This window comes from Amblyomma mixtum, chromosome 8 (genome assembly GCF_055824585.1).
Source record: "Amblyomma mixtum isolate Tamu chromosome 8, ASM5582458v1, whole genome shotgun sequence".
NCBI classification, from domain to species: Eukaryota; Metazoa; Arthropoda; class Arachnida; order Ixodida; family Ixodidae; genus Amblyomma; species Amblyomma mixtum.
The window spans coordinates 101,359,737-101,385,212 of NC_143019.1; positions in this window are offsets into that span (position 1 = coordinate 101,359,737).

The window sequence follows — 25,476 nt, forward strand, 5'->3', positions numbered from 1 at the left end:
AGGTGTGTTTCTGCCACGGAGGCCTAATTGCCCCCTAAATTGGTAGCCAGAGAGTGTCATACATGTATTTCTCGATTTCTGGGTTGCTGTATTGTTCTGGGACATCCAGCAACGCACCCTTAAAAAAATGCCCCTCGGAGCTAGGGGCATTCGGTTTCTCGCTAATAATAAGCAGCTGATTTCATATGATGTGCTGCTTCTTCTTGGCTTGCATGTGATCTGGCGATTTCGAATGTCAGTCAGAAATTGTGATCCCGATGTCCACCCTGTGTGCAGTTTTGTTGAGAATGCATGAATGTTGCGTGACATCCTCGGGAACCAAGATTTCTGTGATTATAGTGCCACGTATCATTGTAGTGTTTGTTCGTTCACGCTCAAGGCTGCAGGAAAGGGTTGTTATCACTTTTGTTCGTGGCGCGAGAAGCGACCAGACTAATCTCGATTGATCGCAGCCATGAAGGGCTGCATCTAGGTTTTTCTAGATTACTGTAGATGATCTTGTCCTGTTATCTGGAAGGTTCCTTGCCGCCTTTAAATTGAGCGATGCCGCGAGCGGCGGACATTCGTAGTTCGACGACCGCCGAGCACGCCTGTTGCTTACGCCGCCGCGGAGTGATTCAGTTCTTTTGAGGGCGCAAGTCAGCCCAAATAAAGAGCTTCGTTTGCAAGTATTTCTGGTGTCTTCCTGACCGCTGGACTGCCGTCACTACAACGTGACATCTGGTGGAGGTGCTGGGTAGCCTTCCATGTACCGGACACCCCCTACAAGCCGTGACGCCAGCCCTCTGAGTCATCAACCACAGGACCTGAGTCCAGTCCACCGCGCTAGCCGACGCCTGCAAGGGGACGCACCAGAATTCGGGAATCTGCCGGACCCTACCCGGAAGCGGAAGCCAGCCGCAACGTCTACCATGAGCTTGCCCCAGACGACGTTCCAGCGAGTAATGGATACGGTGCTCGCAGGCTTGAAATGGCAGATTTGCCTAGTCTACTTAGATGACGTTGTTGTCTTCTCCTCAAGCTTTGAAGACCACATCAGAAGGCTTCGGATAGTGCTGGAAACGATCAAGTCTTCAGGCCTGACACTGAAACGAGAGAAGTGCCACTTCGCTTACGAGGAGCTGCTGTTCCTTGGTCACGTCGTAAGCAAGGATGGAGTTCGCCCAGACCCCAAGAAGACGGCTGCGATCGCAGAGTTTCCACAGCCTAATGACAAGAAGGCTATACGCAGATTCCTTGGATTATGCGCTTATTACCGGCGATTCGTCAAGAACTTTTCGCGCATCGCTGAACCTTTGACCCAACTTACCAAGGCTGACGTGCCTTTTAAATGGGAAAGGCCGCAAGAGGAAGCTTTCAACGAACTGAAGCGCCGCTTACAGTCCCCTCCTGTGCTCGGGCACTTTGATGAAAACGCCGAAACCGAAGTTCATACCGATGCAAGCAGTGTGGGCTTAGGAGCGGTCCTCGTTCAGAAAAATGGCAGACAAGAGAAGGTTATCGCGTACGCTAGCCGTTCACTGTCGAAAGCCGAGGCCAACTACTCGACCACCGAGAAAGAATGTCTCGCCATTATTTGGGCCACGTCGAAATTTCGCCCCTACCTGTACGGACGACCATTCAAGGTTGTGAGCGATCACCATGCTCTGTGCTGGCTAGCCAATTTGAAAGATCCCTCCGGCCGCCTTGCTCGTTGGAGCCTGCGCCTTCAAGAATTCGACATAACTGTAGTCTACAAATCTGGCCGCAAGCATTCCGACGCAGACTGCTTGTCGCGAGCCCCCGTCGACGCAGCACCGGAAGAGGAAGACGACGACGCTTTCTTAGGACCGGTAAGCGCGAGCAGTTTCGCGCAGCAGCAGCGCTCGGATCCTGAGTTGCAAAGCCTGGTTGATTATCTGCAAGGCAAGACCGCATCGCCTCCCCGAGGGTTCAAGCGCCAACTGTCGTCCTTCGTCCTTCACAATAATGTCCTTCTGAAGAAGAACTTCGCGCCCAACAGGACAGTGCATCTTCTTGTCGTGCCCAAAAATCTCAGGCAAGAAATTATGCAGGCATGTCATGATGAGCCGACTGCAGGGCATCTCGGGATTGCTCGCACGTTGCACCGCATCCAGGAGAAGTACTATTGGCCGCGGCTAGCTACCGACGTTTCGCATTACGTGAAAACGTGCCGTGAGTGTCAACGACGCAAAACGCCTCCGAGTAGACCAGCCGGACTCCTGAACCCCATACCACCGCCAACTAAACCCTTTCAGCAAATCGGGATGGACCTACTCGGTCCCTTTCCTACTTCATCATCAGGTAACAAGTGGATCATCGTGGCCACCGACTACATGACCCGCTACGCCGAAGCAAAAGCGTTGCCTAGTGGTACCGCAACAGAAGTTGCAAAATTTTTTGTCGAACAAATTCTCCTCCGACACGGCGCACCCGAAGTACTAATCACAGACAGAGGAACAGCATTTACAGCGGAACTGACGCAAGCCATTTTAAAGTACAGCCAGACAAGTCATCGGAGGACAACTGCCTATCATCCGCAAACCAACGGACTCACAGAGCGTCTGAACAAGACCATCGCAGACATGCTCTCCATGTTCATCGACGCCGAACACAAGACGTGGGACTCTATTCTGCCCTACGTGATCTTCGCCTATAATACTGCCACCCAGGAGACAACCAGGTTTACTCCATTCCAGCTGGTATACGGCAGGAAGCCCACAACCACACTCGACGCAATGCTCCCGCACGTTTCCGACGAAGACAACCTCGACGTCGCCGCCTACCTTCATCGCGCCGAGGAAGCCCGAAGACTTGCACGGCTTCGCATTCAAGACCAGCAGCACACCGACGCCCGACGCTACAATCTGCGCCGACGAGACACGCATTACAAGCCAGGTGATCGGGTTTGGATATGGACGCCAGTTCGCCGCCGCGGATTGAGCGAAAAGTTGCTGCGACGCTACTTTGGCCCGTACAGGGTTCTCCGTCGCATCGGTGACCTCGACTATGAAGTCATCCCCGACGGCACGACAGCATCTCAGCGACGCCGCCCACGCCCGGAAGTCGTACATGTCGTACGCCTGAAGCCATATTATGAACGCTGAAGGACTCGAAGTTTCATTCTCCGTGTTTATTTTCATTTTAAAGCATCGAGACGATGCTCCTTTGGAAGGGGGGTAATGCCACGTATCATTGTAGTGTTTGTTCGTTCACGCTCAAGGCTGCAGGAAAGGGTTGTTATCACTTTTGTTCGTGGCGCGAGAAGCGACCAGACTAATCTCGATTGATCGCAGCCATGAAGGGCTGCATCTAGGTTTTTCTAGATTACTGTAGATGATCTTGTCCTGTTATCTGGAAGGTTCCTTGCCGCCTTTAAATTGAGCGATGCCGCGAGCGGCGGACATTCGTAGTTCGACGACCGCCGAGCACGCCTGTTGCTTACGCCGCCGCGGAGTGATTCAGTTCTTTTGAGGGCGCAAGTCAGCCCAAATAAAGAGCTTCGTTTGCAAGTATTTCTGGTGTCTTCCTGACCGCTGGACTGCCGTCACTACAACGTGACAATAGTGACTGAAGTGATAGATGTTCTCTTTAAAATGAATATACATAAATTTAATTTCATACCAACAGACAGGGTTGGGGTGTTTGTGTACTTTTTGCGCAGCAGGCAACAAAGCAAAAAATTGCACTGATAGCCTAGAGCTCCTGCGCAGGGGCCAGCAAACCTGATCTATTCAAGGCGCCGCGAATTTCCATTCCCAATCGAAGAAGATTATTTTATTAGTTTATTGGCTTATTTATGGTACGAGTGGGCGACACCAATGGCCGCGCGCTATAAAAGTAATTTTTGGCATACCATTGCTGTAACCACGCCTTTAAATTCATTCTTGTAACCAGACAAAGCACGCGCTTCCCTGAAACCTATCCTAAACAAAGTGTAGAAAATAGTGCTACTAGAAATACTTTCAGCTTTTCTAAGGGGTTATGTTTTCGAAGCTGCAATAGCGTCCAGATGCACACACAACACGTTTATTCATACATACACTCATATATATACAACACAGAATCGCCCCCTGGGGAATTGAGAATTGAAAACAAAACCGAAACTGAATACAACATAAGGTTCCCTATTATGTCACTTTTTATTTCTTGTTACTTCCCGAAGTGCGGAATGCTCCCGTACTTCTTTAGTCTGAAAGCCGTGAAGACAATGAGACTGGTTGTATCTTCAGGGTTTAAAAACTAGAAGAACTGAAAGAATGCGTGTGGAACTTTCAAATAGTTGCACTTATTAATTCGCTGCTATTCCAGCGAGCCGCACAAAGTTCCTTCTATGCAGCTCACCAACATTCATGAAGATGCTAAGATTTAATTGCATTTTAAACGAGTGTTAGTGATCCTTAGAATGATACTGCTGAAGGCTACCAACACTAATATACTATAGTTCACCCGCCCGCTTGTATTTGCTACTTCTTCTGAAATTGATTCGATACTTCCGAGAAGACTGAGTACTCGTCCTTGATAAAAGTGTTGAATATGACCAGTACATCATAACGAGCGGCTGTAACCAAAAGGCTGAATGGCTTTTTTCAAAAGTTAGGAAAATTACAGCTAACATTACGTCGCTGTTTCAGCTGAACCATAAAGATTACCAAATGTGATCCTTGTTGATGAGTTGAACAACACTACCCATTTCGGTCTGCGATAGTATACAGCCTTGGTAGTTTCCATACTAGCCTCCCCCCCCCCCCCCACACACACACAGGGAAAGAAAAGGAAGTCGCGTAACCTGCAGTTCGTCAACTTGCCGTTCTTCTAACAGCGCATGGTTGCATCCAGGCCACGTTTAGTCAAATGTTATCACTACATATCTCGTGTTCAGCCTGAAAGACGTCGAGAGCACGCTCCAAACAAGCATTTTGCCATCTATACGAGGAGATTTTCGGCTCGAGACGACCTTCCCTTCAAAATAATGCTTTTCTTTTTACTTTTCTTAATTAAGCAAAGTAAAACTGCTCTCAACATCCCAGAAACTTCAAAAAAGTTTTCATTCTAATCAAAACTGATACATATTTTCCACAATAACGGAGGGAGATTACTTCTAATATAGGAGATAGTTTTTGAAATTATCCCAGCATTGCAGAACTGTCTTGCTAGAAAGGTGCACATAATACTTTTCTTGAATATCAAGTTTTACTCAACCTTTCTTGCTTAAAATTACGCTAAAATACCTCTACGGCAGCTTTTCCTCTTTGCCGCTGCCTTTACTTGCATACTCTGGTCGTTTTGGCGCCTAAGAAATTTAGTATAAAATTGCATGCGTGCAGCGAGGTAAAACTAATTCGGGATCAAAGATGTTCTCAATGCGTGGTACAGCCTACACGAGCAAGAGTTTTATCGAAAGTTCTTGCATCATACCCAAAAGCAAGTATCCACCCACTTTGTTCTCCAGTAATTCCAGCTCAATGGCAGAATCCATGCCTTTAGAGATATGTAAAAGTCACCCGGTGGGTACTTCGGCGCATCAGGTACGAAAGGCGTCACCTTTGAGAGAACCTTAGCTTGACGGACACGATTGGTAGAAACGATAGTTTTGAAGCACTTTTCGCAGCTAAAAAACCCTTCCGGCCTTTTTTTATAACATAGCCCCAATAGAGGAAAGCACGGTTTCAAATGGAGTGGCACGACTGTAGACATGCTGTTTCATATGCGACGTTGAAGACTCTTCTAAGCAAGTTTTGTGAAGCATTTGTCCGAGTTTTTGCTCTCTCGGGTTGTTTCCTTGCGAAAGCAGTAAGGTTCTTGCCGCTGAAGTTCTCTTCAGCTGTCCCCAAAAGGCATGAAGCGACAAAGCACAGCCCAGACGCATTCACCGGAGTAGTAGGGCGAGTCGCGACGCGCAGCTCTGCCGCAGCTACCGCAGCGCAGCGCACTCGTTAAGGCAGATTCGTCGGCAGCGTCACTAAAGCACGAACCAGTGGTGGTTCCGGTCAACACAGTGAAGCTTTAAAACTGATCCTATCTAGTTACGTTGTTTTGGGGGTGGTCTGATTTCGCTGAATAGAACCTACAACGGACACGTTGAGCAAAACAACATTAGTCCACAATGGTGTAAGACTAGGTCGCAACCTCCTACTGAATAAGCTAGCCAACCCTCTGCCCTCACTACCCAGCGGCTACGGAGCGACTGACCAAGGTGGTAGTCAAATCTATGAAGCAGCGGTGAGTGCTAAGAATCTCTGTCTCTGCAGAAGCTTCCAGTCGAAAGTGTACGTGGCAGCGTTTAGCGCTGGAACTCTATCCAGTGAGGCTAGGTTATCAGTGTTGTTTTACGAACTAGCGGGTATTTGATAGGATTCCAATGGGCTTAGTGAGGTTCGGAGGATAGATGAGTCGTACACAGTGCTTAAAGGCGGGCACATTAGGCTATCGTGGATTAGCGGGCACGCAACTAGGTCTTAGATTCTTAATTAATCATGTATAGCTTGCAACATAGAGGCATTTTATAGCATTAACGAGCGGGTCGCAGTTATCGTAGTTAAGCTTTATAAGAGGTATAAAGTGAAGTTACTGTAAACGTACACGCGTACATCCAGCTGCAATGACCAGATAGTCGAAATCTTCTAGAATACGCGGAATCAGCAATGAACAAAGAAAACAGACAGACTGCTGTAGAGATGGTTGAATTCAATGTCAAGGTAGACAAGCAGCAGGCTGGGCACCAGGCAAGAGGCGACCATAACCTAGGCTCTAGGACTAGCAGGGGAGAGTTATTGGCGGAGTTCAAAGAAATAAATAATTAACAGACCATGGTTACTTCCTTCCGAAAACCAGAGTACGAAGTGGACGTGCAACAGGCCCAATATTGGGAATAAAAACAAAAATGCAGCACACATTAGAGCTCACCCTGGCATCGTGTAGGATGTGGAGTTGCTCGAGAAAGGGTGTTGTAGGTATCACAGCACGGCGAGGTCTCGAATTAGTCTAGACTTAAACAGGGAACGGAAGAGACCACTGAAACGGAAGCTCATCAGTTAGTTAACGGCAAGAGGGAATGTAGAGGAATCCAGGCTCTCGCTTCATAGCAGGTATTCGGCTTTAACTGTGGACTGGAACGTTATTGATCAAGCTACAAACGATAATCTCACACCTGTGATTACGGAGTGCGCAATAGAAGTAGTTGGTAAGATGATGCGACATGGTACTGGCAAGCCTTCTCAGGAGACTAAACCTCTCATTAATTAACGAAAGAACACAAAAACATCTAGCACCACAGAGAGAATATAACTAGCAGAGCTTTCAATATTAATCAACAACTGCAAGGGAACCAACATAAGGAAGTTTAATAAGGATATAACCGATGATCCTTTTAAGAACTGTGGTAGCCAAAGAGCGGGGAAGTGGTACTGGATATCGGCAAAAATCACATATATGCGTTAAGAGACACGGAGGGCAAGGTCTTTAGCAATACGAAAAAGTAGTCAAAGCAGCCGAAGAGTTCTGGACAAATCGCTAGGGTAGTGAAAATAATCCGGACGTATATGAGACAGCCCGTAAAGCGCAGCATTGAGACATCCGACAACTAACCCAAGAGAAAGTAAAGGAAGCCTTCGGACGAACGCAAAACGGGAAAGCAGCTGGTGAGGATTAGGTAAGTGCAGATGTGTTGCAGGACAGAAAGGAGATGCGGCAGGAGATACCAGCCATTTTGTACACGCAATGTTCTACAGTCTCGAGCGTGCAAGAACCTTCGAAGAACGCTTATATCATTTTAGTTCATAAGAAATGAGAGGTCAAGGACTTGTAAAATTACTGTCCAATCAGCTTACTGCCCGTCACCTATAACATATTCACTATAGTAATTCACAGTGAGGACCACCTTAGATATCAACAAAAAATATCGGCAGGCTTTCGTAAAAGATGCTCGACCATAGACCATATTCACGCTCTAAATGTAGTGGTGGAGGAATGCGCAGAATATAACCAAACCCTTTATATGGCGATCATGGATTACGAGGAAGCATTTGACTGAGCGCAGTCATGGTGTAGAAGATTCTTATGTAGAATATTGGAAGACATCCATATCATCTACACAGGTACGATTGTTGTCCTTAAAGTCACCGACGAAATTCTTGTGTCAGGAAGGGTCTCAGGGAGGGAGACACCATCACACCAGTTGTATTCACCGCCTGTTTACTGGACATAATCAGAGGCGTGGATTGCGAACATCGTGGTATAAGAGTTATTAGAGAATACTAATCTGCGATTCACGGTTTATGTTGACTTGCTAAGTCACTCCGGAGAATAACTGCAAAAGCAAGATCAAGAAATAGGTTGGAGGAGGAGAACGATTTTTCTAAACACAATATGCAGAAAAAAAAAAGTAATGTTCAACAGCTTCTGGAGGCAATAGCAGTTAACTTTTGTAGCCACGTGCTGAAAGTGGTAAGGTAACACCTTCTACTTAGGGCAGGTAGTGACCACAGATCCGGATACCGAGTAGGAATTTACTAGAATAATAAGCGTGGGGTGTAGCGCACGTGGCAGGTTCTCACAGATTTTGAACGGCAGCTTGCCAATATCCCTCAAGATAAAAGTATATCAGAGCTGTAACTTACTCGTACTCACCCATGGGGCATAAACGTGTAGGCTTACTAAAAGGGCTAAACTTAACTTTACGGCAACGAAGCGTGCTATCCAAAAGTAAATTACAGGCGTAACATTAAGAGACAGCTAGAACGAACAGTGGGTCTGCGAACAAATACAGGTCTAGGACATCCTTAAAAAATATGCCTCTACAAAACAGTTAGCAAACACCCCATCTGTGATATCGAAGCGATTGCACGGGCACTAACGCACCAACATTCCTCATCCCTACTCACGGCTTTTAAACATCGAGATTGACATGATAAGTTCGCGCCATTCAAGCTATCCCTGAAAATCGTATTACCGCAACAGTAGACGTCGAAAGAAGTTCATTAGTTATAAAAGAAATTCCACCCTTCGCTCTGCGTAACCACTCATCCACGCTCAATTCAGACATGAGAAAGGCCGGTTCTAAGGCATGCATCGAAATAAGTACAGGCGCGTGCTTGCGCTAGCCTGTTCCCTTCTGTGTTCGTCACTACATGGAACCTTTCCAGCGTTTGCTTTGCACGCCACGGAGAAGCTAGGGCCTGTCGGCACAGCGGCCTTCTTCCGGATGCCAGATCGATAACGGAATTGCAGACACCGTGGAAGCGTGCATGCGAGATCTGAAGAAAATGGAAACGTCAGCGCATTAAATGGCCACGAATTCAGCCGAGAGGAAACCTAGTGATCGGTGACGCTGCCGTCAGCGGGTAGGCAGAAAGATGCCACAGTTGCAATACAGGGTAAACGCTCTTGAAATACTCGCCGCCAACGTGTTTTGCAGCAAGATCGAGCCGATGCGGCGATAGAGAGGCAAGTGACACCGGTATCGAAGCAAAGCTACAAACTCTCGAACAAAACACGTGGATCCCTCGGACTCTTGTGCACATGCATGGTCTGTTCTGAAAGTAGTAGGACTCAATTTTTTAAACAAAATTTATTCAAGAAAATAGTACAAACGATTACAATTTTCCAAGGTAGCACCCTTCCGCACCTACACGCTGCTGCCAATGAGTTTTACAGTTTTCGTACGCCTCCAGGAACGCCTGGATCGGAATGATGTTTAGCTCCCTCGTTACGGCCTGTTGAACCACCTCTACCGATCCGGGATGTTTCCCCTCGAGCGTCGATTTTATTCTCGGGAATAGTAAAAAGTCTGGCGGGGCCAAGTCGGGGCTGTAGGGCGGCTAAGGCAGCGTTGCCGCCTTTTGCTGGGCAAAGAATCGGGGCCCTCATTCACATGATGAAGATCCTACCGGTTGGCCTTTTCCTCCTCTGACAACACTCCCGGCACCAACTTCGCGCACGCTTTCCTCATGGATAAGTTTTCTGTCACGATCTCAAAAACTTGGGTTTGAGGAATGCTCAAGTCATCAGCAATCATTCTGATACTCATTCTACGATCACTGTTAAGTAAATGTTTTACTCGCTACACATTTTCGTTGGTCTTGCTAGTCGAAGGGCGTCTGGAGCGGTCGTCTTCCTCCACTCTTTCCTTACCTTCTCGGAAAAACTTGTGCCACTCAAAAACACCTGATCTACCCATGGAAGCGTCACCGTAGGCCTCCTTAATCATGTTGTGAGTCTCTCTGCCCGTTTTACAAAGATTTACTCAAAATTTGCTCGCGTATCGCTGATCCAGTTAACGCTCCACGATTCTGCGGGACGAGACGTTTCGACAGGGGTTCACAGTACAAGCAACCCCCTCTCTTCAACGGCCGAGAGCCGACTGCCGATTTTCCCCAGCATTCCCAATATCCCCTTTCAACGATCCTACACGCGCACACCGCCTCTCGTCCACCTGTTCACCCAGGAAAAAACCAGTCCTACTACTTTCAGAACAGACCCTGTATGTAGCGTTTTTTACTGAGAATGTTTTTTATTATTCGGCATTATCCAACATCATCACTTGTGATGAAGCCCGCCGCGATTAAGGCACAGCACTGAGGAAAGAGCAAAAGCAGAATATTCTGCTTGCGGTCCGTATTTTATTGCTCACAATGTGCTGTGTCTGTAGCCGGGAAAATATACACCAGTAGACGCTAGCAAATAAAATCCATAGCTATCTGTGAGCCTATCTCCGTCATTTTCAAACGGGCTCATTCGGACAGATCGCATGGCTTGCGCTCTGTGCTACGCTAATGAGCTTGGCGGGTATACACGCTCGTTTTACGCTGCGCCTACAGTTTTAGCTTAATATAATCAGAGCGTAGAAGAGCCTTAGGCAGGAATAGTGGGGGATATCTATAGCGGCTGCACAAGAACATTTGTTCCTCATAAAGTGAGCAAGCAAATCTTATAAAGAGGGCTGTCGGGCAGGGAGACACCCTCTCTCCAGAGCTTATTCACTGCCTGTCTACCGGAAGTATTCAGAAGCCAGGATTGGGGAGAGTGTGGGATAAGAGTTAAACCAAAATACCTTAATAATATGCGATTCACTGGTGGGATTGCCTGGCTAACTCACTAAGGAGATGGACTGAAAAAAAACTACGAATGAGAGTCAGAGCAGAACGTTGGGTCTAAAAACTGATATGCAGAAATCCAGTGTAATGTTAGACTGTCTATGAAGAGAATAGCAGTTTACAATTGGCGCTGAGAATAGTCGTAAGAGAATAGAATAGTCGTAAGTCATAAGAGAATACATATACTTAGGGTAGCTAGTGACCGCAGATCCGTATTATGGGAGTGAAATAACCACAAGAGTAACAATGAGGTGTACCGCACTTGGCACGTTCTCTCAGGTTATGATTGAGAGTTCACCGCTATATCCCTCAAGAGGAAATTAAAGTATATAAGAGACGTACCTTACCGGTATACACCTCTGGGGTTGAAACCTGGACATTAAAGAAAAGGGTACTGCAGCGAGGTAGGGGAAGGAACATTGTAGGTGTAATAAGACACAGGAAGAGGGTACGGTGCGTCAGGGAACAAAGGCGGGTTAATGACATCCTAGTCGATCGCTGAAGAATAAATTTGCTTGAGTAAGGCATGTAATGCGAAGGCAATATAGCGATGGCCTTTAAAGGCAGCAGATTGGATTCCTAGTGAAGGCAACGTTACCAGTGGGCGGCACAAACTTAGGTTAGAGTACAGGGTTAACTCGTGAGATATGGGGCGGCCTCTAGCTAAAGTGGGCACATTTAGGCTGATGATGATGGTGAGCACGTGAACACCACCACTTTAGGTGTTCTAAACGGTGTTTTTGCATTAAAGCATCTCGGCGCTTGCAGAGTGGGTATGCGGTGCTGCAGTTGCAATGTGCGGTCGTGAAGAAGAGCACAGCGGGGTTTGTGGAGACTTATCTAAGGATGCACTTCTATGAAAATAGGGCGAAGGGCCGTGTGAGGTTTGTAGCCTTCGTTGAGCGTCGGTGGGGTTCGAGCTAACCACCTCCAACCGTACAGGTGGAGCCCACGCCACTAGATAACCCGTCATCTCCCACCATCTCTCACTTGCTCTCTTCCTGCTGTTTCCTTATAGTGAAGAGGGGATGTTTGTCTTACCACTCATGTCCTCCATGCGGTGTTAGGCGGAAAATGCGGCGGCCGACACCTACGTTGACAGCAAAATACTGAGGAACGAGCTAATGATACCTAAGATTAGAAAAATGTTTCATGCTGGAAATAGGGTATTAGCTTCAGGTAGTTTGAAAGAAACAAGTTGACAAGAGTGCTAGCTAGGCCTAGTAAAAATTGCCAAGGCAATGCACCAATAGTGGTAATCGACAAGCTACGGCCAAAACACAAGAATTATGTTGTAAAATTCCGCAATCTAAGAAGTAATCAATAAACACAAAAAAAACTTTTATGTAGTACGCGCATCCTACGAAGTAAAAGAACTTGCATAAAAAGTTTCGACTGAATCGGTAGTAACTAAGGAAAACCCTGAAGTATCTTGCTCAAGCCTGGCAGCCGTAGAATCAAATGGGAAGGCTCCCAGAATAAGAAGACCAGGGAACCTTCACGGCGCCTTCAGAACCAGCATTTGTTGCCGCTATTTAAGTTTCCAGTCATGAGGAATGTGAGAGAGATCAGGGAGGCGCGTAGTAGAAAGCCACCGAGTGTGCCTCACGCGGTGCGCAGCGGCAGTTTACCCAGGAAGGTTCAAAACATTTTGTCTCGTTATGTGCTGCCAGCGCTACAATTAGCGGCGTTTTTCCTTTGAGTCATTCTTACCCCGCGGTATAACTCCGAACACTGCAACAGGAAAGAAGATGCATGCAGAGGATCCGCACAAAGCATAAACACTGCCACGGTGGCAGTGTCTTATATTGTCAAAGGCAGGTCTAACGCTGGCACTGCCGCCTTTGGGATGCCTGATTGACCATTTGCGGAGAGTGTCGAATGCCCTGACCCTGCCGACAGTAGCCTGCAGTATTCTTCTGAGACTTCTTTTATAGATTTTTGTTCGTGAAGGGAGAGTGCAGCGAAGGGGTGGAGTTGTTGAGGTGGCGTGCGCATACCTCTAACTATCCGCCAAATATTGGTTACTGGTTGGCGCACATCCAGCGTAGAACAAAAGTCACGCCACTTCTGCCGATTGAGTTTATCCATATAGCGTCGTATGTGACGTTGTGCCCGTCGGCATGCACGTAGGTCATCGAGGCTTTTTGTGCGCAGAGCTTTCCTTTCAGCTCGCCTGCGTATAGCGCAGAGCCTTTGAAATGTGTCATCATTTGAAGGTAGGCTATCATTTTTAGTTGTAATTTGTGTACTCGCTCTCAGGCAATACGCCATTGTTGATGCTAATTCCTGTGGAAGAACTATCCACAGCTATCGCGGAGACAAATAGACACACGTCTCCGGGTCATGATGAGGTGACCTATGAAGCCATTGCAAAGCTACCCCACACCTCCCGTCTTCGACTCCTGGAGTATTACAATTCTTCCTGGATGACTGGTGAGGTCCCCACGGAATGGAAGCTGGCGAAAATTGTGCCTGTTTTGAAACCCTGTAAGCAGCCAACAAGCTACGCATCATTCCGGCCCATTGCCCTACTGAGCTGCGTAGGTAAGCCGATGGAGCGCATGATCTGCAAACGCATAACTTGGTTCCTAGAAAGCCGAAATGAGTTCCCCCAAGAAATGAACGGGTTTCGTCAAAACAGGTCTGCGACTGACAATATCATCTCCCTCGTCTCATCAATTGAGGAGTACCTTCATGTTGGGTACATCCCGACAGCCGTTTTCCTAGACATCAAGGCCGCCTTTGACTCTGTCTTTCACCATGCAATTCTCGCCGCCTTTGCCAGTCTTGGCCTTGGAGGAAAGCTATACAAATGGATTGGGCATTATTTGAAAGAACGGAAAATTTTTATGACCACTCCAAACGGTCCAACATGCTTTCACGCAGTGGAGAGGGGCGTACCACAGGGAGCGGTGCTCAGCCCTCTCCTGTTCAATATTGCCCTTATATACATAAGAAGAAACCTTCCGCGAGGGGTCCGTATAACAATTTATGCTGATGATATCTGCATCTGGACCGCATCACGCTCGCGCTATATCACCCAGCAACGTCTACAGAGAGCGCTATTGCATATTTCGATGTACCTGGCTTCCAGAGGTCTTCGTCTCTCGCCAGAAAAGAGTGTTGCAATGGCGTTTACAAGAAAAACGATGACCCGATATCCGCTGCTCCTAGGCGGACGATCGCTACCATATGTACGATCTCAGCGATTCCTGGGTGTTGTAATCGACTATAATCTCTCATGGACACCTCAGATCAAAAAACTCCGCGAGAGGATCACTGCAGCATCGCAAGTGTTTAGGTTCATGGCTGGAACAAGGTGGGGTAGCAACTGCCGATCAATGCTTCTGCTTGAAAAAGCTTACGTTGAAGGAACCTTGCGCTACTGTCTATCAGTGTTTCAAAGATTATCTACATCAAGCAATAAGTCTCTCGTTGCCGCACGGAACAACTGCCTGCGAGTATGCCTTGGTCTCCCAAAGGGTTCCTCTGCATTAGGAACAGTAGCGGAGGCAGGATGTCTCCCACTAGAGGTGATTGCCGCCCAGGAAACTATGCGTACCCATCTCCGCCATGTTCTTCAAGGGAAGAAGCACTTCCTGCACCGTGTCCACCTAACTCACAGCAACTCTAGCTTTGGCCAGGCAGGGCAGCTCCTGCACATCCCTACTATTAATCAGCCACAGAAACTACTACCTGCGGCCTTTCCTCCATGGACACTCTCTCCTCTAAAGGTGAAGAAGTTTGTTCCAGGTGTGAATTCAAAGAGCCGCATACCACAGGCAGCGCTTCTGCAAACTACTCTCGCCTACTTAACGGAGGAATATAGGCAGCACACCCATATCTTAACCGATGGTTCAACTACTAAAGAAACCTCTTCATGTGGCCTTTATGTGCCCTCAACAGGCCATGCCCTTTCTTACCGGCTGCAGCGGAGGACATCCTCTACGACAGCTGAGCTTCACGGCATTAAGGAAGCTGTTTCTTACATCCTGCGCCGAACCGCCGACCGTTGGGTTATCTTCACCGATTCGAAAGCATCTCTCCAGATCCTGGCCAACCTGCTGAAGAAAACGAATCACCAGCCAGTTTCCCTGGACATCCGATATCTACATCATTTAGCTATTGCCGCAGGCCACTGCATAACATTTCAGTGGGCACCTGCTCACTGAGGCATTCAGGCTAATGAAAAAGCAGATGAAGTGGCCCGTAAGGGCCATCAACATCGGAGATACATTAGAATTTTTTTTACGAAATCTGATGCGTCCCAGGTGGCCAAAAGTTTTGCTTCCGAAGAAATGTATCGACTTTGGAGTTTGCCGACATATCAGTACCAATTTCTTCACTCAATCGACCCACATCTTAGATCAAGGCTCTCACCCAGAATTCCTCGACATCTGGAAACACTTTATCATCGACTCCGTCTTAATGCTGCATATACAAACGGCTTACGATACCGTTTTAGACAAATGGACAGTCCGCACTGTGACAACTGTGCCGCGATAGAAACTGTGGAGCATATCTTGCTTGAGTGCCCTGCATATGCTAACGAGCGTGCGTACTATGAACATTGCATGCAGAAGCTCTGCTCAGTGCCCCTTACAATGGACAAAGTTTTAGGTCCCTTAGCCTGTCTTGGGCAACAGAGACTTGCAATGACTTTTCTATTCACATATTTAAAAGGCATTGGACATCTCGATAAGCTTTAAATTCACTTGCACGTCACCTCCATGCATTCTTCTTGCAGTGAACTTCGTCAGCCCATTTGACGGACTATGCACTCCATCACTCCATAGATTACATCAATACTCGCCATTGCATCCTTAGTACCCATTTCATGGCCGCATTTTATCTTCGTTTTTTTTTACCTCTTCCACTCTGCTCTCCTTCTGTCTTTATCTCCCAAATTCCCCTCCCTACGCAGAGTAGCATGCCAGCGATTTTTAAACGCCGGCTAAATTCTCTGCTCTTCATTAAAGAGTCTCTCTCTCTCTCTCTCTCTCTTATATTGTCGACCGATTCTTTGTGCAGCGAAAGCTTGGTTTGGCCTATTTGGTTTGAGTTTTTCCGAAACATGGGGCCAGTACCGTCTGTTATGTCACCCTTGTCTTACTTGCACAACATTTCCAAGGAGCTCCTATTCGTTTTAGTGCACCAGCTCTACTTAGCACGGTTGCACCCAAGAACCTTGAGTGACGCTTGACTTTGAGGATGACTTAGCACGGTTCCAAATGATAATTTTGGGGAAGCTTCACATCTAAGGCAACATTACTGAATACGGTTGCAACCAAGGACCTGAAGTGAAGTTTGAATTTTTTAGGGTGACTAAACATGGTTACAAAGAAGAATCCTGTATGAAGCTTGACTTTCAGAGTTCCTTTACTTAGTACGGTTGCAACCAAGAATCTTCTCCAAACCTTGACCTTGAGGTTGACTTAGCACGATTTCTTGTGTGAAGCTTTTGTGAAGTTTGACCTCGAGGACAGCAACACTGAATACGGATCGAACCAAGAACCTTAAGTGAAACTTGAAGGTGACTTAACACGGTTTTAAAGAAGAATACTGTGTGAAGCTTGACTTTCCGGGTGTCTTAGTACGGTTCCAACGAAGAATCTTCGAAGCTTGACCTTGAGGGTGATTTTACTTAACACGGTTCCAACCAAGAATTTTTCTGTGAGACTTGACCTTGATTGTGACTTTGGCCAAAGTGCTATATGATATAGTGTGGTCACGTGGTTACTCGTCTGGTCAATTTGACCTTAGTTGGAGACAGATGCGTCTTTGATAAACGGAATTAGTAAGAGCCAAGTCTCTTAAAAAGCGGAACATGGTGGCAACTGCCAACACCCCTTTTTAAGGGGGACGCTCCTATCTTCCGTCCGTCCGTCCGTCCGTCCGTCCGTCCGTCCGTCCGTCCGTCCGTCCGTCCATCCGCCCGTCCGTCCGTCCGTCCGTCCGTCCGTCCGTCCGTCCGTCCGTCCGTCCGTCCGTCCGTCCGTCCGTCCGTCCGTCCGTCCGTCCGTCCATCCATCCATCCATCCATCCATCCATCCATCCATCCATCCATCCATCCGTCCATCCGTCCATCCGTCCATCCGTCCGTCCGTCCGTCCGTCCGTCCGTCCGTCCGTCCGTCCGTCCGTCCGTCCGTCCGTCCGTCCGTCCATCCATCCATCCATCCATCCATCCATCCATCCATCCATCCATCCATAAATCCGTCCGTCCATCCATCCATCTGTCCGTCCGTCTGTCCGTCCGTTGGTGTGGCATGTGCGAGACAGGTTGTTCTGCCGGAGCTCCCACAACGCTTATTTTCGCACAGAGAGTTCTTTGGGAGTGTCTATCTTTAACCAACAAACTAATGCGCAGTGAGACAAAGAGCAGGTGCAAAATGCATGCAAGTTTGTAATTAAATTCATTTCCTCCTGCCGTGGTGGGTAGGTTGCCGAACACCCGATGGTCAAGTTTGCCGCCTTCCCATCGCGGCCAGCTGGCCACCTGGTTTGTCGTGACACGGACGGATGTATGCTCGCTTTTCTCGTGAACGGGATATCTAATGCTATCCTACTAACCGAAAATACTGACATCATCACAAAAGACTTTATGTGAAAGACAAAAGAGATCAATAAAAGAAAAAGCGGAAAGAAACGGATAAGATAACAGCATTAAGTTTTTCTTTTCTATTCTCATTCTCGGACTGTGCGAAATATTCTTCTAAAGTTATTTCATTCATCTTCATTTTGTTTCACACAAGCCTACGATAAATACAACAAGGACTGATGTAATTTTATTGAAATTTGTTCGACTTCATAGCGTTGATACAGGTCCACAAGGGTTTTTCACTTTTTCTTGAAACACTCCGCTCGCATGCTGGTAACTTTGTAAACATCGCACTATGAGAGACGGTACGCAACAACAGTGGGGTTCCAGACAGGGAACTGGATAATATAAAGCAGTGACATTCACAGACCTAAAAGAAATTCTAGAAGTGAAGCACGTAGTACACGCAGTACACAGCATTATGATTTATGGCGTGATGCGGACTGTACAAATAAAAAAAAACTAATCGCGTCTTTTGCTTCCAGAAGCAAACAAGAGAGCAAAGTAAAAGACAAGGAAGCCTCACTGTCAGCCGCCCGAGCCCTCCGTAAGAGCAAGGTCAAAGAGAACTACCGAGCCGGAAGAAATGTAGCCAGACTAGGAAATTGGGCCACAGGCATCCAGGGCCAATCAACGCAATTGCGGCCTCGGCTATGGTTCACCGCACCAATTTCCTGCTCTCTGCCGCCTCGTCCGCAATCGCCGATGAGTACCACAGCCTCCAATTGCTCTTCGCCGCCTCTTGGACTCGTCACAGATCTACTTTTTTCATCTGTATTCTCTTAGACATGTTGTAGCTCGCTGTTACTTATTTTCTGACCAACATCGGCACAGGGTACTAACGAGAGCACCGCAGCCATCATGCCGTGAAATGGAATATAGCTGACGTGTGCTCCTTGCTTCCTAGAAGAACACATCTACAAACTAGGCCTTCTAAAGCCATGTTTTTAGGCGCCGTTGCTGTAGCTTAGTCTGGCGCCTGTGCTTAGAGTGCGAGCAGAAATGCGTTAAGAGCTCGAGCACATGACTCCGTCCGTGCACTAAAACAAAAATGGCTGTGGCTTAGCTTGGTTAAGCCCGGTAATTGCGAAAGCAATATCCGTAGCTACGCCATGGTGCAGCTGGTAGTGTAGCTGGTGGTGGTGCTTGTGGTTAGACTTGTGGTGATGCATCGGTTATACAATCCAATCCAATCTAAACCAATCCAGTCCAATCCAATCCAATCCAATATGATAATTTGGTAGCTACCGGCCTCGCTACGCGACGGGCTGAAAGTGCAACTAGTATTGCTTTCGCAATGAAATATTTTTACAAGAATTTTGATGGTAGCTAAGCGGCGGTTTTGGGTAAACTTGCTTGAAAGTCGGCGTGGAGTACTCTACGATGCAGAAATGAGAGCTTGCCTTTAAAATGCTCAAATTAATCCTGGCGTATAAGAGCGTAATCGCGTGCACCTGGTTTTGTTTGATCCCTCGTACAGTCTATTTATTTATTTACGTCCCTAAGATTTTGCCCATCTTGATGTTCCCACTGACATAGACACATGCAAATGCCGGCATTTTTGCTCCTTCTTACTTTTGATCGCCAAGGTGAAATTCAAATTCAGGGTTTTTGTGTTTAAAAAGTTGTTTGTTGTAAATTGTTTTGACGGAACTCCGCGTTCGTAGCCAACGAAGACACCATTATGTGAAAAAAATCCACCGAATGACGAATAATACGCATGTTACTTGCAGAGAAGGCGTGATGGGTCTTGACATTAGCACTTCTCTACAGAGCAGGCTCCTTCCTTTCCTTTCTTTTGACTTGTGAATGCGTGGTTGTGGTGTACCGCCCAATCCAGTGAACTTAAGTGCTCTATTGAAGCGTTGAGTAAAGTTGAAATGAATCGCATTTTCCCAGCACGGCAGATAGCTGCTGCCGCCACCGGTAGCAGTCAGCGTAGCAAATATACTACAAGTTAATCTTCCACGTTCCCACCGGTCTTGCACACACGACTGACATAGAAGTCTGGATATTGAAACGATATTTTGGCCTGCACACGCTAAGATGAAGCTGCATGATCAGAGTATCACACCACTCGACATATCTGTCGTGTCCGGTCGCTGTGTTGAATGCAGCGAAAGACGCACACGGTACTTTAAGACTTCGTTTATTTAAAGCCGATGAGGGTGCGACCAGCGTCGACCGAGGCAGGAGCCGAACTGGCCGCCCGAAGAAAGGAGGGAGCGGAGAAGCGTCCACGGGAGGGAGTGGCTTCCCAAAACAGGAGGAGGATGCGGGGGCGCACCATGGGGGGGCATCTGGCGACAGCGTGCGACGAGGGGCAAGTGGTCGTTAGGAGGAGGATGCGAGTGGTCGTTAGGAGGAGGATGCGAGTGGTCGTTAGGAGGAGGATGCGAGTGGTCGTTAGGAGGAGGATGCGGGGGCGCACACACACAAAAGCAATAAGGGGACACAACACTTCCTTCCCCCTTAGAAAGTTGCCTGGTATCGTGCAGGGGGTCGGCGCTCACGCGTGGAGGCGCGCTGGCTTTGTGCGCTCGGGGGAGAAACACTTGTAGGCTGGCTGTTGTTCGCTGTGTCTCAGCGAATTCCGCCACCTATTCTTAAAAATCGGCTTCTTCAGCTGGAAACAGCACTTTGGAGGAAGTGTCACACAAATGCTTGCGGACATAAAAAAAAGGTGATTCATGTCACCTAATAGATGCTGAATTTTTTTCCCAACAGTGAAATGCTAAACATTCTATATAGGCACTTTACAGCAAATAGATCTTTGTAGTAAGCCCTTAGCAGTTCCTATATGAGTTTTTGAATGTTTAAAGCGTAATTATCTTCGGCGCTGCGGCTCGTCATGCTGTAACCATCTCGTGCACGAAGTTGGAAAAGCGCGCTTCTTTGGCGCCCGCATGGCAACTCCCGCCACTGATGTCACTACGCTAAGCCAGTATTGTGTAAACATCGCCTCCTGTGTGGGCCGGAGACGGGAACAACGGTGAGTATCAAAGAGCGGATGAGATATATAACGCAAAGAGGCCTGTTTTGTGACCACCGCCAAGATTGGTATTGCTGTGCTGAAGGGACCATGTTTATAGCTTGAAAAGCCTACTTTTAGTAATTAGTAGGGGGCGTCGTTAAAACTGCTCTTATTGTTGCTAAAACAGCCTAAATTCTGACGGAGGCTCGCAGAAGGTGTACATTTTGGGCACTATAGTCTTTTCTACGTCTTAAATTAAGTTGAGGTTGATAGTTTGGCATTAAACGCATACTGTTTGACGCGAAACCAATTTCTGGTCCTTCCAACCGATGGAACTGCCAATCATCGAAAACTCCGCGCCTTACTTACAATTACATTGTAGACAAATGTTGCTAACCACGAAGAGTAAAAGCATTTTCGCTTCAGCCAGAGGCCATGTGCTATTTGCTGGTTAGTCTGCAATAATAAATAAGTCAAGAAATAGAGACAGCTTACATTGAATTCAAAATTTCATTCTTGTTCACCTTTTGCTTGTCAGAACTTCGAGGTATTAGGCACACATCAAAAATTTTAAGCACCTTTCCTCATGATAATTGAGTGAAGCAACGAGCCTTACGTTAAGCGGGTGCTGAACCGCCCATAAAGATCGTGTACATTCGTTTCCGTCGGGCCTAAATTAGTCCAATACGAGCGAGGCAATACCCCGCACAGGTTCTTGAATACCGCCCGACCAGTCCTTTCCGTGTCTGCGGAGTCAGAACATTTTTCTTTCTGATTAAAGCACCACAGCCACTGATTTTTTTTTTACACAAATCGCATCGTATGAAGCCGGAAAAGCAGGCCTTTAAGCATTTTTTCTCTGGTTCTGTTTGCAAAAATTTACTCTAGAAAGTAGAAAACAAGGTGAATTTTGCCTCTCTCGGTACTAACGCAAAGATTGTGGGGAAAAAAAAGCAATATTTTCTTGTTTCACTTTTGATACCAGCTCAACATGACGCAAAATATGTTCACCGTCGTTTAATGGTTAGGGGGGCCTCTCGGTGTTCCACAAAACACTAATCGCTTCCTATTTTAACTTTCGGTGTTTATAAGCAGCGTAAGTTTCGGAAACGGCTTCGGTGAGTACCGGCATTCTTTCTCCTAGCAATAATTAAAGAATTGCACCGACAGCTTTCACATATCTATCAAGCATACTTATGACATGTTTGCTGCCTGAAATGACGACACTTGCGGCTTCCACCCAACAAGAATAAGTTAGTAAATTACTCATTATGGTTTATGTATGACAGAAGCGAACACGCTTTAGAGCCCACAGGTGCATTGAAGAAATAAAAAAACCCTGTCTTATGTTTTGGTGAAGAGAAAACATCTTTAAATATATGCGAAATAAGAGTCAACTTTACAAAAACTGGAAAACACTAACCGTCTGAAACCTTTGCCTACACGTAACAAGAAATTCCAGGTGAAAGAAGGAAAACTCCGCCGCTTTACTCAGTTCCCAGATAGTTCTCAGTTACGCAACCTACAGACGCCAATAGTTCAGATTCAGCTTGTAATGTGGCATTGCAATTAATACCTTTGGTTATGCTGTTTTATCTAAAATATATTGAAGAATTTTGTTGTCTATGATCACGGCTAGGATAAAAATAATGTTTACATTCAGCGATGCTTTCCTCGAATGTGGAGACTGTTGGTTTCTACAGCATTTTTATCAAACCATAAAACAGCTCAACAAAGCTTGAACGGGTATAATTTATGCAAATATCCACGGCGGCATCTGAAGAAACGAGGTGCATGGGTGAAAAAACAACGTGAAGGAAACGGAGGAATTTCAGAAGCTTCCAGTTACCGTGAAGGCTTAGGAAGAACTTCAGTCTAAAAAAAAACGTCATTCCTCTAACTTCATTTCCCAGCGGAAATTGTTAAAATCGGCCATTATGTGTCAACTTATAAATAAATATTCCCAACAAACTTTATCGCATATTCCAGATTGGTGTGTTAACATTGATGCACTGAATCTAAGTCATTGCCAGGCTCGTCATAATCGTTTCCGGCTAACTTACGCTCCGCCCTTGCACTCATCTGGAGCGAAAGTTAATGGTGTGAAACTCTACACCTCACACTAGAAGAAGAAGCGTGCTTCTGCTGCTAATTCACTACGGCAATGTAATAAAACTTGAATCCATTATAACTTGAGATTACATGCTCAGTGATGAAAAGAGCAAGTCTAATAACTAAGCAAACTTACTGGAAACTGAAAGCAGCCAAAATTCCGTTCTCCCTTCTTTTCTTGGTTCTTTTTAGGAAACATTTTTTTTTTACCAGTGTCGAAAGCCCTGTAAGTCCATTGCTGACAGGCACAAGCGAGATGAACTGCGCTCAACGCTTTAAAGTTTTAGTGGTTTGGCGCATGTTCCTACGGCGAAGGGCCAATCCACCGACGTGTGATGATGTTGAAACCTCTGCGTTCAGCGAGAGTGGAGTATGTTTTAGAATGACATCCGTAGTGAAAGCCACGTAGGCCGGAGAGGGAGCATAAATAGCAACCATCGAAATTGCAAAACTATAGCCATTCCTTTAAAACTTTTGCAAAGCTGTTGCTACAAATGTAGCACAACTTTTAACAGAGGGAACAGTAAATGAGATAGTTGCTGAAAATAAATATTGCGAAGCAGAAGTAGAAAACAGGAAACTAAAAACAAGGATAAAGTTACAGGCGTGATTCTGGGTATGAAAAGGCGATGAATAACTCGTAGGGAGTAGAGACTACAGAAGAAAGAGAGCAAAATCAAAATAAGAAACAGGATTGTTGACGCCTTTAGTTTTTTTTTTTCATTTTTTCACTTTCTGGCGCTCGAATAAATAGAAAAAATATTGTACAATCACTCTGCTCTTGCAGTACACTCTTGTACAATCACCCTGCTCTTGAACACTCACTCTGCTCTTGCGCAGGGCTGCCAAATTGCTGCGAAGTAGCTTCATGCCATGCGCAAGAAGCGAGCTTTGTAACCTCTCAGAGTCAGTAAATTTTTCCGTGTCCTCTCTGTGGAAGCACAAGACGACATCTGGGCACCCCTGCGTTGCCTACGCATGCATTAACAGCCAGAAGAAAAGCAGCTGGGTTGGGGAGCGCTGCACTCAATGTGCGCGTCGTGTGTCCAGAGCTCTGCCGCTGCGGAGTGTTCACCTGCATATTTTCGCAACAGGCGTTAAAAATGCCGGCCTGTATCAAATATGGATTGGTGCGGTGCATAGAAAGAAATTCGAGACAAGTATGAAAGCACGTGCAAGTACTGCGTTTCAAACGGTCTACCTAACTCCGTGGCCACCGCATTACGCTTAACATTCAAAGACCGAGATATGGGAACATGCTGGAGTGCTCAGAGCATTTGGGAAAGGGTGAATAAATGTCTCCTTTGTGGATTTGGAAGCCTTTTTGTCATGCTGCAACTCGCTCTGCCACTCCTCTTCCGGCGCAGGTTGCGTGCTCTGCACCGATGCCCGTGCAGCCCGAAGCTGGAACGTTGAATTTCTGTGTTGACACGCTAGCAGCATCGATTTATGTGGTCGCGCTGACATAGCGCGGTGGCTTCCAGTATAAACGATAGAATCGTATCAATTTGTTCGAGTGAAGCGGTACTTCATGAGCCCGTTTTGGTCTTTCGAATTGCCTTGCATTTGTAGCTCGAGTGCTCATGCGCTATGTGAATAACGCTTCGTCAGGATTTCCTTAATTATCATATAACCCGGGTTTCGTAATATCGCAGCTAAGCACGTTTGTAATTGGTAGCCAGCCACAAGTACCAGCATCGGAGCTAGGGTTTGAGATATTGGGTTGAAAAAAATTCGCTGTGGCTTAGCTTGGTTAAGCCCGGTAACTGCGAAAGCAATATCCGTACCTACGCCATGGTACAGCTGGTAGTGTAGCTGGTGGTGGTGCTTGTGGTTTGACTTGTGGTGATGCATCGGTTATAGAATCCAATCCATTCCTATCCAATTCAATTCACTGCTATCCAATCACATACAATGTAATGTAATGTAATCTAATCTAATCTAATCAAATCAAATTAAATCAAATCAAATCTAATCAAATCTAAGCAAATCTAATCAAATCTAATCTAATCTAATCTAATCAAATCAAACCCAATCCAGTCCAGTCCAATCCAATCTAGTCAAAGCCAATCTAATCCAATCTAATGCATTCAAGGTCAAATGAAGATCAATGGTGGTCACCGCCGCGGCACGGCAAAGGCGTGAAATTGCAAGTAGTATTGCTTTCCCAAATGAAGGTCAATGGTGGTCACCGGCCGCGGCACGGCAAAGGCGTGAAAGTGTAAGTAGTATTGCTTTCGCAATAAAACATATCAGACATATTCACGCATTACCGCGCAAAGGGCAGGCATGCAGATGAACAGTTCGTAGCAATGCTCGCTACGCTATTGAACCCTGCCACATCGTTTGGTATGGTTTTGTGCGGTTTAACATCCTATAGCTACTCAGGCTATGAGCGGCGCTTCATCGTTTAGTGGACTTCGAACACACGGTTTGAGAAAACCGCATGCGAAGTTCTTCGATACATAGAAGGCATTTGCCCCGGTGGTGGACAAGGGGCCTGCCAAACCTATCGCCAGTGAGACAACGGCCATGCTTAAATTCGCACGCCAATAAACTCCATCACTGCAAATTATATATTGAATTACGGCGCCGTGAAGTGTTTACATAATGCCATTTAGCCACTGCTTCTTCGAGCGACGTGTGTCGTGTCGCCTCGCATGGCAGCCCGGAAGACCGCTTTCAACTGAAGGC